Below are 12,832 nucleotides of genomic sequence, written 5' to 3' on the forward strand. Positions count from 1 at the left end.
GTTTTAGTTAACAGCAAACAATATCTCAGGCTTAAGATCAACAGCTCACCTAACATAGTTTGTCATTTGCATATGGGAGTTCCAAATGTCGTGTGAAGATTTTACACAACATTTTTCTTAACTACACTCCTGAAAGTTTGGGTTCAAATTTTTAATCTAAGTCCCTTCAAGTTCCTCTTGAATGACTAAATCAGTTTCCCTTTATAGCTGATAGTTTCAATTTAATTATCTTTTAACCTTTAAAATTCCAGAAACACAACCCCAGTTTATTTCAATCCTTCTCAGCTTAACCCTTCAAATTTAGGTATAACACGGCACGGGGCGGCACGGTGGCACAGTGGTTAGCACTGCTGCCTCACAGCGCCAGAGACCCGGGTTCAATTCCCGCCTCAGGCGACTGACTGTGTGGAGTTTGCATGTTCTCCCCGTGTCTGCGTGGGTTTCCTCCGGGTGCTCCGGTTTCCTCCCACAGTCCAAAGATGTGCAGGTCAGGTGAATTGGCCATGCTAAATTGCCCGTAGTGTTAGGTAAGGGGTAAATGTAGGGGTGTGGGTGGGTTGTGCTTCGGCGGGTCGGTGTGGACTTGTTGGGCCGAAGGGCCTGTTTCCACACTGTAATGTAATGTAATCTAATCTAATCAGTAAACTATGCTATGCTCTCTTTAAGGACAACATAACATTTCCAAGGTATGGTGCATAGTCTCCCAGGTGGAGTTCTAACTAGAATGTTTTGACACAACTTCATCATCAACACTTGAGGATCATGGGAGAGTGATGGCCTAGTGTTTTATTGCTGGACTGTTAATCCAGAGACCCAGGTTCAAATCCCACCATGGAAGATGGTAGAATTTGATTTCAATAAAAAAACTGTAATTAAGAGTCTAATGATGATGAGGAAACCATTGTTGATTGTTGGAAAAATCCATCTGATTCACTCATGTCCTTTAGGGAAGGAAACTGCCATCCTTACCTGGTCTGAACTACTCGTGACACCAGATGCACAGTAATGCGTTTGATTCTTAACTGCCCTCTGGGATAGGCAAGTGCTGACCGAGCCAGCAACACCGGCATCCCCTGAATGAATAAAAAAAACCATGAACTTTACTGGAAACTAACGAGCCTTCAAGAGATATTCCAAGAGATAGGAAATACTTGGGAGGACTTCCAAAAGCTATTGTGAATGGCGCATACCTCCAGCTCATTAAGAAAAGCAATGACTGACGTTAACAGACAGAATAAAACTATTCTGCACTCATGCATGTCAAGAATCAAAACAGCACAGAAGGAGAGAAGTGTATCCCTTTTCAAAACCTCAACCTTTCAACATGATCATTTCTGTAATGGAAAGAAAAAAGCTTACAAGCTTCCAAAACCTCAGAGGGTCTTCTCTTCAGATATAAACTAGTTAAAGGAAGAAGCAGTCTTGACAGCTACTTGATCACCATTTTATCACATGCAGAGAAGACCTTGGAGATTTTCAAATACCTGCTTGTTTGCACAAGTAGGTTAGCCAGATATTATGTAACTTCACATCACAAATAAGCTGAATATGATTTATTTGTAATGCATTTCTTTACTTTTTTTAAAAAAAAACATCCCTCCAAATAATTCCACAACTTACAAAGGCAATTTTAAGAGTTTTCCCTTGTGTGTTTTTTTAAACTAGGCAAAAGTGAGGACTGCAGATGCTGGAAACCAGAGTTCAGATTGGAGTGGTGCTGGAAAAGCACAGCAGGTCAGACATCATCTGAGGAGCAGGAAAATCGACATTTCAGGCAAAAGCCCTTCATCAGGAATAGAGGCAGGGAGCCTCCAGGGTGGAGAGATAAATGGGGGGAGGTGGGGGTATGCTGGGGAGAAGGTATCAAAGAGTAAAATAGGTAAATGGGGATGGAGATGGAGGTGATAGGTCAAAGAGGAGGGTTCAGCAGATAGGTGGGAAGGGAGATTGGCAAGTAGGACAGGTCATGAGGACAGTGCTGAGCTGGAAGATTGGAACTGAGGTAAGGTGGGGGGAGGGGAAATGAGGAAACTGGTCAGTCCACACTGATGCCCTGGGGTTGAAGTGTTCCGAGGCGGAAGATGAGGCATTCTTCCTCCAGGCGTCGGGTGGTGAGGGAGCGTCGGAGGCGGCCACCCAGGACCTACATGTCCTCGGCAGAGTGGGAGGGGGAGTTGAAATGTTTGGCCATGATGCCATGGGGTTGATTGGTGCGGGTGTCCCGGAGATGTTCCCTGAAGCGCTCTGTGAGGAGTGAGGACATCCAATCCCTCGACACCTCCATCCGCCATGACCAGGACCTCCAAGCCCTCTGTTTCTTCCTCTCCCAACGTCCCCAATAGTACCCTTCCACTGACACTCTCATTCGTTTGGCTGAACTGGTCCTCACCCTTAACAATTTCTCCTTTGAATCCTCCCACTTCGCCCAGACCAAAGGGGTAGCCATGGGCACCCGTATGGGCTCCAGCTATGCCTGCCTCTTTGTTGGCTACGTAGAACAGTCTGTCTTCCGTAGTTACACCGGCACCACTCCACACTTCTTCCTCCACTACATTGATGACTGCATCAGCACCACTGTGTGCTCCCACAAGGAGGTTGAGCAGTTCATCAACTTCACCAACACATTCCACCCCGATCTTAAATTCACCTGGACCATCTCTGACACCTCTCTCCCCTTCCTAGACCTCTCCATATCCATCAATGACGACTGACTGGACAACGACACTTTTTTTGTTTACAAACCCACCAACTCCCTCAGCTACCTGGATTACACCTCTTCCCACCATAACTCCTGCAAAATGCCATCCCATATTCCCAATTCCTCCACCTCCGCCGTATCTGCTTCCAGGAGGACCAGTTCCACCACAGAACATACCAGATGGCCTCCTTCTTTAAAGACCACAATTTCCCTTCCCACGTGGTTGAAGATGCCCTCCAATGCATCTCATCCACATCCCGCACCTCCGCCATCAAACCCCACCCCTCCAACCGTAACAAGGACAGAACCCCCCTGGTGCTCACTTTCCACTCTGCCAACCTTCGCATTAACCGCATCATCCGCCAACATTTCCACTACCTCCAAACGGACCCCACCACCAGGGATATATTTCCCTCCCCACTCCTTTCCGCGTTCTGCAAAGGCCGTTCCCTCCATGACTACCTGGTCAGGTCCACGCCCCCCAACAAACCACCCTCCCGTCCTGGCTCCCTCCCCTGCCACTGCAGGAATTGCAAAACCTGCACCCACACCTCCTCCCTCACCTCCACCCAAGGCCCCAAAGGAGCCTTCCACATCCAAAGTTTACCTGCACAACCACCAATGTCATTTGTTGTATCCATTGCTCCCGATGTGGTCTCCTCTACATTGGGGAGACTGGACATCTCCTCGCAGAGCGCTTCAGGCAACATCTCCGAGAAACCTGCACCAATCAACCCCACCGCCCCGTGACCCAACATTTCAACTCTCCCTCCCACTCTGCCGAGGACATGCAGGTCCTGGGCTGCCTCCACTGCCGCTCTCTCACCACCTGACGCCTAGAGGAAGAACGCCTCATCTTCTGCTTCCGAACACTTCAACCCCAGGGCATCAATGTGGATTTCACCAGTTTCCTCATTTCCCCTCCCCCCACCTTACCCCAGTGCCAACCTTCCAGCTCAGCACCGTCCCCATGACTTGTCCTACCTGCCAATCTCCCTTCCTACCTATCCACTCTACCCTCCCCTCTGACCTATACCTCTATCCCCACCCCATTCACCTACTGTACTCTTTGCTACCTTCTCCCCAACCCCCCCCCCCACCTCCACCAGCACCCCCCATTTATCTCTCCAGCCTAGAGGCTTCCTGCCTCATTCCTGATGAAGGGTTTTTGCCCGAAACATCGATTTTCCTGCTCCTCGGATGCTGCCTGACCTGCTGTGCTTTTCCAGCACTACTCTAAGCTAAAATCTGTTTTTTAAACGAGTCAAATCAACTATTTTATTTCCCCCAAGATTGAAAATGTAGATAAGATTTACATTTTTCAAGAATGGCACTTTTACAAGGGAGAACTTTTGCATGCTAATCATATAAAATATCCAAGCCATCTTCAAAATGAACCAAAATGGAAAATGACACTATCCTCCATTGCAGGAGGACTGAACTTGGTGTAAGTAGGGAAAAAATATCAAGGCTTTCTGCTCATTAGCTATTTGGCCATAACTGTAACCTTATATTGAAAGGTTGAGGTCTTGAAAAGGGATAAACTTCTCTCCTTCTGTGCTGTTTTGATTCTTGACATGCATGAGTGCAGAATAGTTTTATTGTGTCTGTTAACATCAATAATTGCTTTTCTTAATGAGCTGGAGGTATGCGCCATTCACAATAGCTTTTGGAAACTCTCCCAAGTATTTCCTGTCTCTTGGAATATCTCTTGAAGGCTCGTTAGTTTCCAGTAAAGTTCATGGTTTTTTTTATTCATTCAGGGGATGCCGGTATTGCTGGCTCAGTCAGCACTTGCCTATCCCAGAGGGCAGTTAAGAATCAAACGCATTACTGTGCATCTGGTGTCACGAGTAGTCCAGACCAGGTAAGGATGGCAGTTTCTTTCCCAAAAGGACATTAGTGAATCAGATGGATTTTTTCAATAATCAACAATGGTTTCCTCATCATTATTAAACGCTTAATTACAGATTTTTATTGAAATCAAATTTCACCATCGTCCATGGTGGGATTTGAATCTGGGTCTCTGGATTAACAGTGAGCTTATTGAAAGGCATCAAGTTGAACTCTATTGCCAAGTCATCAATCTAATGTCAATTTTGGGTTCAAGTGTTGCTATTAACCATGAAGCAGTAGGTTTTGCTAATATCTGTAGAATCAGACTCACATTTATTACTCCAGGACATATGAAGAGGAATGGAAAACAATAAGTAGGAAGATTTTTTGTTGGAATCAGCATGACATTGCAACTTAACAGGGTGGGGGTGGAGCAGATGCTTGGGAAGAGGAGATACCTGGTCACTTTTGCAGAATATAGTTACATCCTTAAATTAATCATATCAAATCTGGTCTGTAACAGGAGAGTGTGACTGCCAATGAGGCAGATAGGGGGATCCAGAAGCTTTGCTTTGGAGAAAACTCAGTTACTGGCTTATCCCATAGATCAGAGGTTCTTGCTCCCAGGGTACCGATTGCAGGGAGAATACCACAGTACAGTGGTACAGACTGCCATTCAAGTGGTGCGAGCAAATAGATTTGTAATAGTAATAGGGAACAGCATAGTTAGGGGAATAGACACTGTTCTTGCAAAGACTGTGTTATCACAATGGCTGTGTTATCTACCTGATGCAAAAGTTCAGCTCTTTTTTTTGAGCTAAAGAGAAACATGGAGCAAGAAACGAAAGAAGCAGTAGTCATAGATATCTACGTGGACAATGACAATGACAAAGACAAAAGAACCCAATGGTCCTGGGTATTTGATGTTCTGGATGAATAGGCAAAAAGCAAAGGGTGGTGGTAAAGGATGGTATCCGAGATTATGGAGATTGGTGCAATAGATTGGGATGTGGATTCAGTTTGGGTGGAGTTAAGGAATATCAAAAGAAACATGTCACAGGTGGAAGTTGTCTGCAGGCTTCCAAAGAGATGCTTCACTGAGGACAAACTGCAAAATTAGGAAATAATGGAGAGACTGGAAGAGCACTATAATTGTCATGGGTGATTTTAACCAGCACACTGACAAAGTTAATACGTAGGACAAATTAGTCAAGTATATGAGAGTATATTCAAAATGACAAATACATTACTAGGTCTAAAACAGTCTGTTTCTTGGTAAATTCTGTAACATGCAATGAGGTAGGATTAAGACGACACCTTGTAGTTAAGGCTAGTCTGGGGGATAGAAACTACAACATGATAAAATCTCAAATTCAGTTCAAGGGAAATGAAGTCTGGTCTCAAACCAGTGTCTTCAACACAAATAAGGTAATTAAATTGATACAAAGAAAAATATTGTATAAAGCAGACTGCATAAATGGATAAAAAGGAAAAGAACACTGCTATTGTTAAAGCAAAATTGTATAGGGCTCAGCAAAAATTCATTCCGGTCCAAAAGAAGGATTTGATGAGAAGAATAAACCACTCTTGGTTAACAAGGGAACTCGAGGAAAGAATCTAATCAAAACTGAGGCATACAAAGTGTCAAAAACTAGTAATAAGATCAAGAATTTTTTTTAAGAAACCAGATGACTAAAAAAGTTAATAATGAAGAAAATTGACAATGAAAGCAAATTGGCAAATATAAAAACCAGCCAGTGCCTCTAAGGGTATATAACAAGAAAGATTAGTTAAATTAACTGTGCAATCTTTAGATGATGCAACTGGGGAATTGACTATGGTGAACTGGGAAATGGCAGATAATTTAATGTGACACTCCTGTTCAAGAAGGGAGGGAGTCAGAAAGCAGGAATCTATAGGCCAGTTAGTCTAATATCTGTCACTGGAAAAATGCTAGATTCTAATAGAAAGGAGGAAATAGCAGAACATTAAGAAAAGCTTAACTCAATCAAGCAGAGACAATTTGTTTTTGTGAAAAAGAAATCATGTTTGATAAAAATTTCCCAACATTCCTTGAGGATATAACAAGCATAGTTAACAAAGGGGAATTGGTGGACATAGTGTATTTGGATTGTCAGAAGGCATTTGATAAGGTATCACATGAGAAGGTTAATGCACATGACAGTACTGCTCAAGGTATGGGGAGGGAAGGGGGGATGGTGATGCATCAGCATGGATTGAGGATTGGTTAACACACAGAACACAGAGACGTAATGAGTCATTGTTTGGTTGGAAAGATGCAACGAGTGAAATGCCATAGTCAGTCAGTCTTGGGGCCTCAATTATTTATCTATAATAATGACCTGGCGGAGAAGCAGCGTGTGTTGTAATGAGAACATAAGGAATCTTCAAGAGTAGGTAGATCCCTTGAATGATTGAGCAAAAACATGGTAGATGGAATTTAATGGGGAGTATCAAAAGATAGAATATTATTTGAATGGAGAGATACTCCAAAATAAAGTGCAGCACAAAGCCATGGATGTTCTTGTCCATGAAACAAAACATGAGCATGCAGGTGGAAAAAATAATGGTGATAAGTGGAGATTTGGCTGATGTTGCTTGGCATTGGGAGTTTATAAAGAGGGAAATTGTGCTACAACTGTACAGGATGTTAGTGAGGCCATGTATAGTTCTGCCCACCGCCCCCCCCAAAGAAAAGATACACTGGCATTTGGAGGCAGCTCAAGTCTCAATCTCTCAAGAGAGATTCACGAATCTCATTCCTGGGAGGAAGCAATGGACTTATCACCATCAGCCGCTTTAGTCATTACATTTCAGAAGAATAGGGTTAGGGCTCTTGTGCAGCAGTGGAGTACATCCCTAACTTTGACCCAGGAGGCCTGGGTTGAGGCCCCACCTGCTCCAGAGGTGTGAATTAACATCTCTGAACAGGCTGGTGTAGAAAATATCTGGAAGAATAGGGATGGTCTTGTTAAAACATGTAAGATTCAGAGGGGGCTTGACAGGGTAGATATTGAGAAGATGTTTCCACTTGGAGAGGGGGGGGGAGAAATCAAATTAACTTCAAATTAAGGGGACACCGACAATAAATGCATTTCTTCGCTCAGAGGATAGTTTATGCCTGGAATTACTCCACCCCAGAAAGAGTTGCAGAGGTTAGATCACAAAGTAGTGGTAGACAGATGTTTAAAATCAAGGACTGACGGCTCGGAGGAACTGGCATGAAAGAGTAATTGAGGCCTGGGGCAGGTTAGCCATAATCAGGTTAAATGACAAGGCAGGCTCAAGTGAGTGGATGGCCTATTCCTATTTCTCATGTGGTATTAAAGAAGACACCCCAGGACTCTGTCTGCATAAACCACCACAGAATCGCAGAGTCATTATGGTGCAGGTAGAGTCCATTTAGTCCATTGTGCTCGGATTGGTTCTATTATCTAATGTCAATCTCCTCCTTTTTCTCCATATCCCTGTACATTGTTTCTCTCCAAATTATCATTGAATGCCTCCGCCAAATTTTCAGGCAATGCATCCCATGCCCTATTTAGTCACTGTGTGAAAAAGGTTTTCCAAACTTGGTCCTTGTTTTATTTTGTATGTCACTTTAAATCTATGCCTTCTTTTTTTGTTCATCTTTTTAGGAGATCAAACAACTTCTCCCTGTGTCTATCCTATCCAGCCCCTCACCATTTTGAAAGTCTCTGTCAAAATGCCTTTCAGTCAGCTTCGCTCCAAGACAGTCCCAACTTCTTCAATCTATCCTCATAACTATCCTCTCATTCCTGGAACCAATCTCATAAATCCTTTCTCCACTATCTCTCCAATTAAGGCAGTCCCTAGGTTATGAATGCATTCTGGAGCCCGTTCATAAGTTGGTGTGTATGCAAGTTGGAACAGAATGCAAGACAATGTAAAGGACAACATAAAGGGCCATTTGTAAGTACAGAAAACATTCATGTGCTTAAAAGTACACCCCTGCATGAGATCACATTCATAAATATGAGCGGGGCGGCACGGTGGCTCAGTGGTTAACACTACTGCCTCACAGTGCCAGAGACCTGGGTTCGATTCCAGCCTCAGAAGACTGCCTGTGTGGGTTTCCTCCGGGTGCTCAGGTTCCCTCTCACAATCCAAAGATGTGCAGGTTAGGTGAATTGGCCATGCTGAATTGCCCATAGGGTGCAGGGATGTTTAGGTTAGGTGCATTAGGCAGGGATAAATATAGGGTAGGTGAAAAGGTCTGGGTGGGTTACTCTTCGGAGGGTCAGTGTTGACTTGTTGGGTGGAATGGCCTGTTTCCCCACTGTCGGGATTCTATCATTCTATGAGCATTTATAAATCGGGGACCCCCTATAATGAGGCATCCACGACTGTGCACAATATTCCAGCTAAGCTCTAACAAGTTCACCATCACCTCCTTGCTCTTGTATTCTACTCCCTGTTACTGAATCAAAGAACACTGTACTTTATTATTAATTGCTCTCTCTACATGTTCTGGCTCTTTAAATAATCTGTACAGATGCATAACCAGGTACCTCTGCTCCCCTATAATGTATTGACGTTCAATGTTCTTCTAACCAAAGGTCATCACCTCACATTTTCTCCACTGAATCTCAAGTGCTACCTATCTAGCCAATCCACCAACTTGTCAAGGTTCTTTTCAACATCCACACTATCCTCTTCACTACATAATGTGACAGAATTATTTTGCATTAATAAATCCACTATTTTAAGCTATTGCATTTAAAATTACTTTTGCAGAAGTAAACTTCAAGCTTTTTTGACTTAGTGACTTGTGAAATTGTTCAAAGTTAAAAATCTCACAACACCAGGTTATAGTCCAACAGGTTTACTCGGAAGCACTAGTTTTCCGAGCGCTGCTTCTTCATCAGGTGGTTGCGAAAGCTAGTGCTTCCAATTAAACCTGTTGGACTATAACCTGGTGTTGTGAGATTTTTAACTTTGTACACCCCAGTCCAACACCGGCATCTCTAAATTGTGAAAACTTGTAAATGTGTGCATTTGCTTATCTTTGTGCACAAAGAAAAACATAGTTAACTTCAGGTGGATTTGTTTAGGGAAGTCTAAAATTAAAGCAAATATTAAATGTGGAAAAATACCATTCTCAAGCTGTGTTATACCTTTACAAAATTAAAGAGAAAGGAACTTGAATAACTTCAAAAATTCCAGAGGATTGATGGGAAAAGTCATGAAAATCGCTTTGTGGTCAAGCCAGTAATGGTTAGACATATGGCCCAACTCACTGAATGCTATTAGCGTGGTGTTCTTCCAAAAGTATTTCACAATGATATACAGTCATACAATGATGGATTGCACTACCCTTTTATGAGCCACCAGCACTTTTTCCCTTAGAACTAGAAAGACATTTCCTACAGGAATGCCTCAATAGGCACTTTCAAAATGTCAAGGTAAAGCATGAAAAATGCTAGGATTGTATAAAAGCCCTCCGTAATGACTGCCAACGACTTGACTAACAACTCCAGCAGTTGGATGAGAAAGCTTAAAGTAATGGGATGATGCTTTAGTGTGTGGGGAGGGGGTGATACTGAACAGGAACACCAGAGAGGTATAGAAAGTACTGGCAATGTCCAACGTAAGAGAGGTGAAGAACAACATAAGATCATTTACAAAACGTACCAGTCATTGGCCAACCAAAAGTATCAAAATCTGCTCTTGCAAACGCTTTAGAGGAACCAAGCTGCATAAGTTGGTTGCACTTAAGTTGGGTTTTGCCTCATTAATTAAACAATAAATCTTTTTTAAATTGATGGTATTTTTGAAAAGCAGATTTAAAGCAATTGCCCTCAAATTGAATGGGGTGCCTATAATTTCTAAACAAACTGTCGTAAAATAGGTAACTGCATTTTCTACCTGTTTTAACTTCAATGCAACATATTTTACAATAGATGCAGTAGGCATCTCATAAGTGGTAGCTTAAAATAAGGATGCATTTCAATAAAAACAAATCAATTAAAATACTTCCATTAAGATAAGAAGGTTCTTCTTAAAGCCAGACCATTGAAAGATAAAAGACAAAGGATATAATGCCTGTTCGTTCCAGAATGCTGTGTAAAAGAACTCAAAAGGTGTAAAGGCAATTGCATATATTGCGTAAGGGTTATGCCAATCTCTTTGCAATCAAAATACTATTGAAATGGTTCAATACACAGAGCTATAATTCACTCCACACAGTCAACATATTACTCTGCAAGGCAATGAAAATACTGCTACCTGAAAATATGACTTGTTAGAGATTCCATTTGTCAGCTAATGCATATTTTAAATGTTGAGTCGAGAAATGCATTCGAGTCACTGCACAGTAGTCAGTTTTCCACAGAATATAATCTCAAATAAGCCAAGCAAGCATGGAGGTGCTGGCTTTCTGATTAATTATACACAATCCTAATCAAGGCATGATACCAAGACAAATCTTTGCAAATTGGTTCATGTCAATTGGGCAAAATTACCTGCTCTATTTTGGAAGTGCCATGAAACTCACTAGATGAAAACGCTGGATTTAAAAAAAAACACATAAACTTTGTACAATTTTCAATCCAAACTCTCCAGACAAGGATAATCAAACAGCAAGTTAGAAACCACCTGCAATGATCAGATTTGCCTCCATGCTATGCGATCTGGATCCTGCAAGCTGCGGTATAACACTGGCACTGAACAGTCTCTTTCTGTGCTGTCAGCTTCCATGACTGGGTCACGCACCTTTAAGGCAGCACATTTCTGCAGCTCAAAATTGGCAGGATCAGTCCACAGAGGGCCAGTTGGCCAACTGCTCAAAATCATCCCGACTGCATTTTGGAAATCCTCAGTAAAGTTCCATGCACATTTTCTGAAACCTGAGATCCATTACATTTTCAAAGTTTACACTGATGTGACTTAAGGTGACCCCTCACATGGAGCGTAATCCAGAGCAAGGCTTTCAATCAACGTCGAGGCATACTTTATCAACATGGTCCTGCACTCAAATCCACAAATTTCACACTTGTAACTAACTTCACCTTTTGGTTTATAAAAGCTGATCACAGTTTAGTTATGATAAAAGCAAAGTACCATAGACTCATAAAACCATCATACTGGACTTGAAATATTAACTCTTGGCTTTTTTCCTCTCTCTCCACAGTCACTCCAGAAATCTGTCCTTGCACCCAGCTTGATATTGGGGATAGAATTTGGCACTCCTTGGTGGTGGTGAAAAGGGGAAATATTTGGACAAGTTGGCTTGATTGTGACATGCACCTCCTTACCAGTTTACCAATTAATTCTGGGTTAGAAGGTATTTTAGAAATGCCCAATTAAGGTCTTCCAGCGATCAATTAATGGTCATTCATGCCCTTGACGTAGCACCTCTCCAAATCATACCAACTTCCCATAAAGGACTCTTCCATACACAAACTGAATAGCCTGATGGTGTAACATACAGTTGAAATGTGATTTCCCACATTAACAACAGGCATGTATGCTATTCTAATCTCCATGATTTAACAAGCCAGCTCAAAATGTTAAAATCTAACAATTCTTAAAGGAACAGATTAACTAAAGTCAAGAAGATAAACCAAGAATTATGTTCATTAAATCTTAAATTACCTTTATCATATTGCTGCTTTGATCAATTCCCAGAGGAATGCAGATTCTAGAATCCAGTTTTACTATCACCGACAATACTATCACCCAGCAATTGCAACATGTCTCCAACAAGCCAGTTGGCTCACAAACTAGAGAGAGTCAATTTGCAATGCATAAACAGGCCACCTAGCAATGCACCTTAAACTTGCAACTAAACTTTGATTTTTGAATTTACCTCACTTCCTGGCAGCATTAATTCATGTTGGAAAAACTGTTTAAACAGTAGTCAGTAGCCGTTAATACAATAGGCCTCACTCCTCATATATGACATTAGTTCCCATTCCTTGATATCTCTATTATATAATTTTGATCATAATGTCCAAATCTTTTCATGGTTGCTCATTACAATCTGTGTAATCTAATAGCTAGTTGTAATAAGTATTTGAAATAAAAACAAAAACATGCTGAAGAAACCTCAAATGCTGTTTGACCTTCTGAATTGCTCCAGGACTATACAGGACATTGATTAGGCCACTTTTAGAATACTGCGTTCAATTCTGGTCTCCGTGCTATAGGAAGGATGTTGTGAAACGTGAAAGGGTTAAGAAAAGATTTACAAGGATATTGCCAGGGTTGGAGGGTCTGACCCTGGAGGGGGTGGCTGAATAGACTGGGTCTATT

General features: G+C 42.1%; 1 protein-coding gene across 2 annotated transcripts in view; it reads right to left on the minus strand.

The window, feature by feature from the left end:
• The window catches only part of plxna2 (plexin A2), a 498,163-nt gene that overhangs the window by 449,979 nt on the left and 35,352 nt on the right, over positions 1-12,832 (minus strand). Inside the window, exon 1 of one of the 2 annotated variants that reach the window (XM_087973575.1) lies at positions 970-1,056. The exons of the other annotated variant lie outside the window; for it this stretch is intronic. The gene's annotated coding sequence lies outside the window, so the exon portion shown is untranslated. Of the gene's footprint in view, positions 1-969; positions 1,057-12,832 lie in introns of those variants that run through there. 2 annotated transcript variants of the gene reach the window in all.

This window comes from Chiloscyllium plagiosum, unplaced genomic scaffold (assembly GCF_037043375.1).
Source record: "Chiloscyllium plagiosum isolate Xiang-an unplaced genomic scaffold, Cpla_swu_hap1 HiC_scaffold_26, whole genome shotgun sequence".
NCBI classification, from domain to species: Eukaryota; Metazoa; Chordata; class Chondrichthyes; order Orectolobiformes; family Hemiscylliidae; genus Chiloscyllium; species Chiloscyllium plagiosum.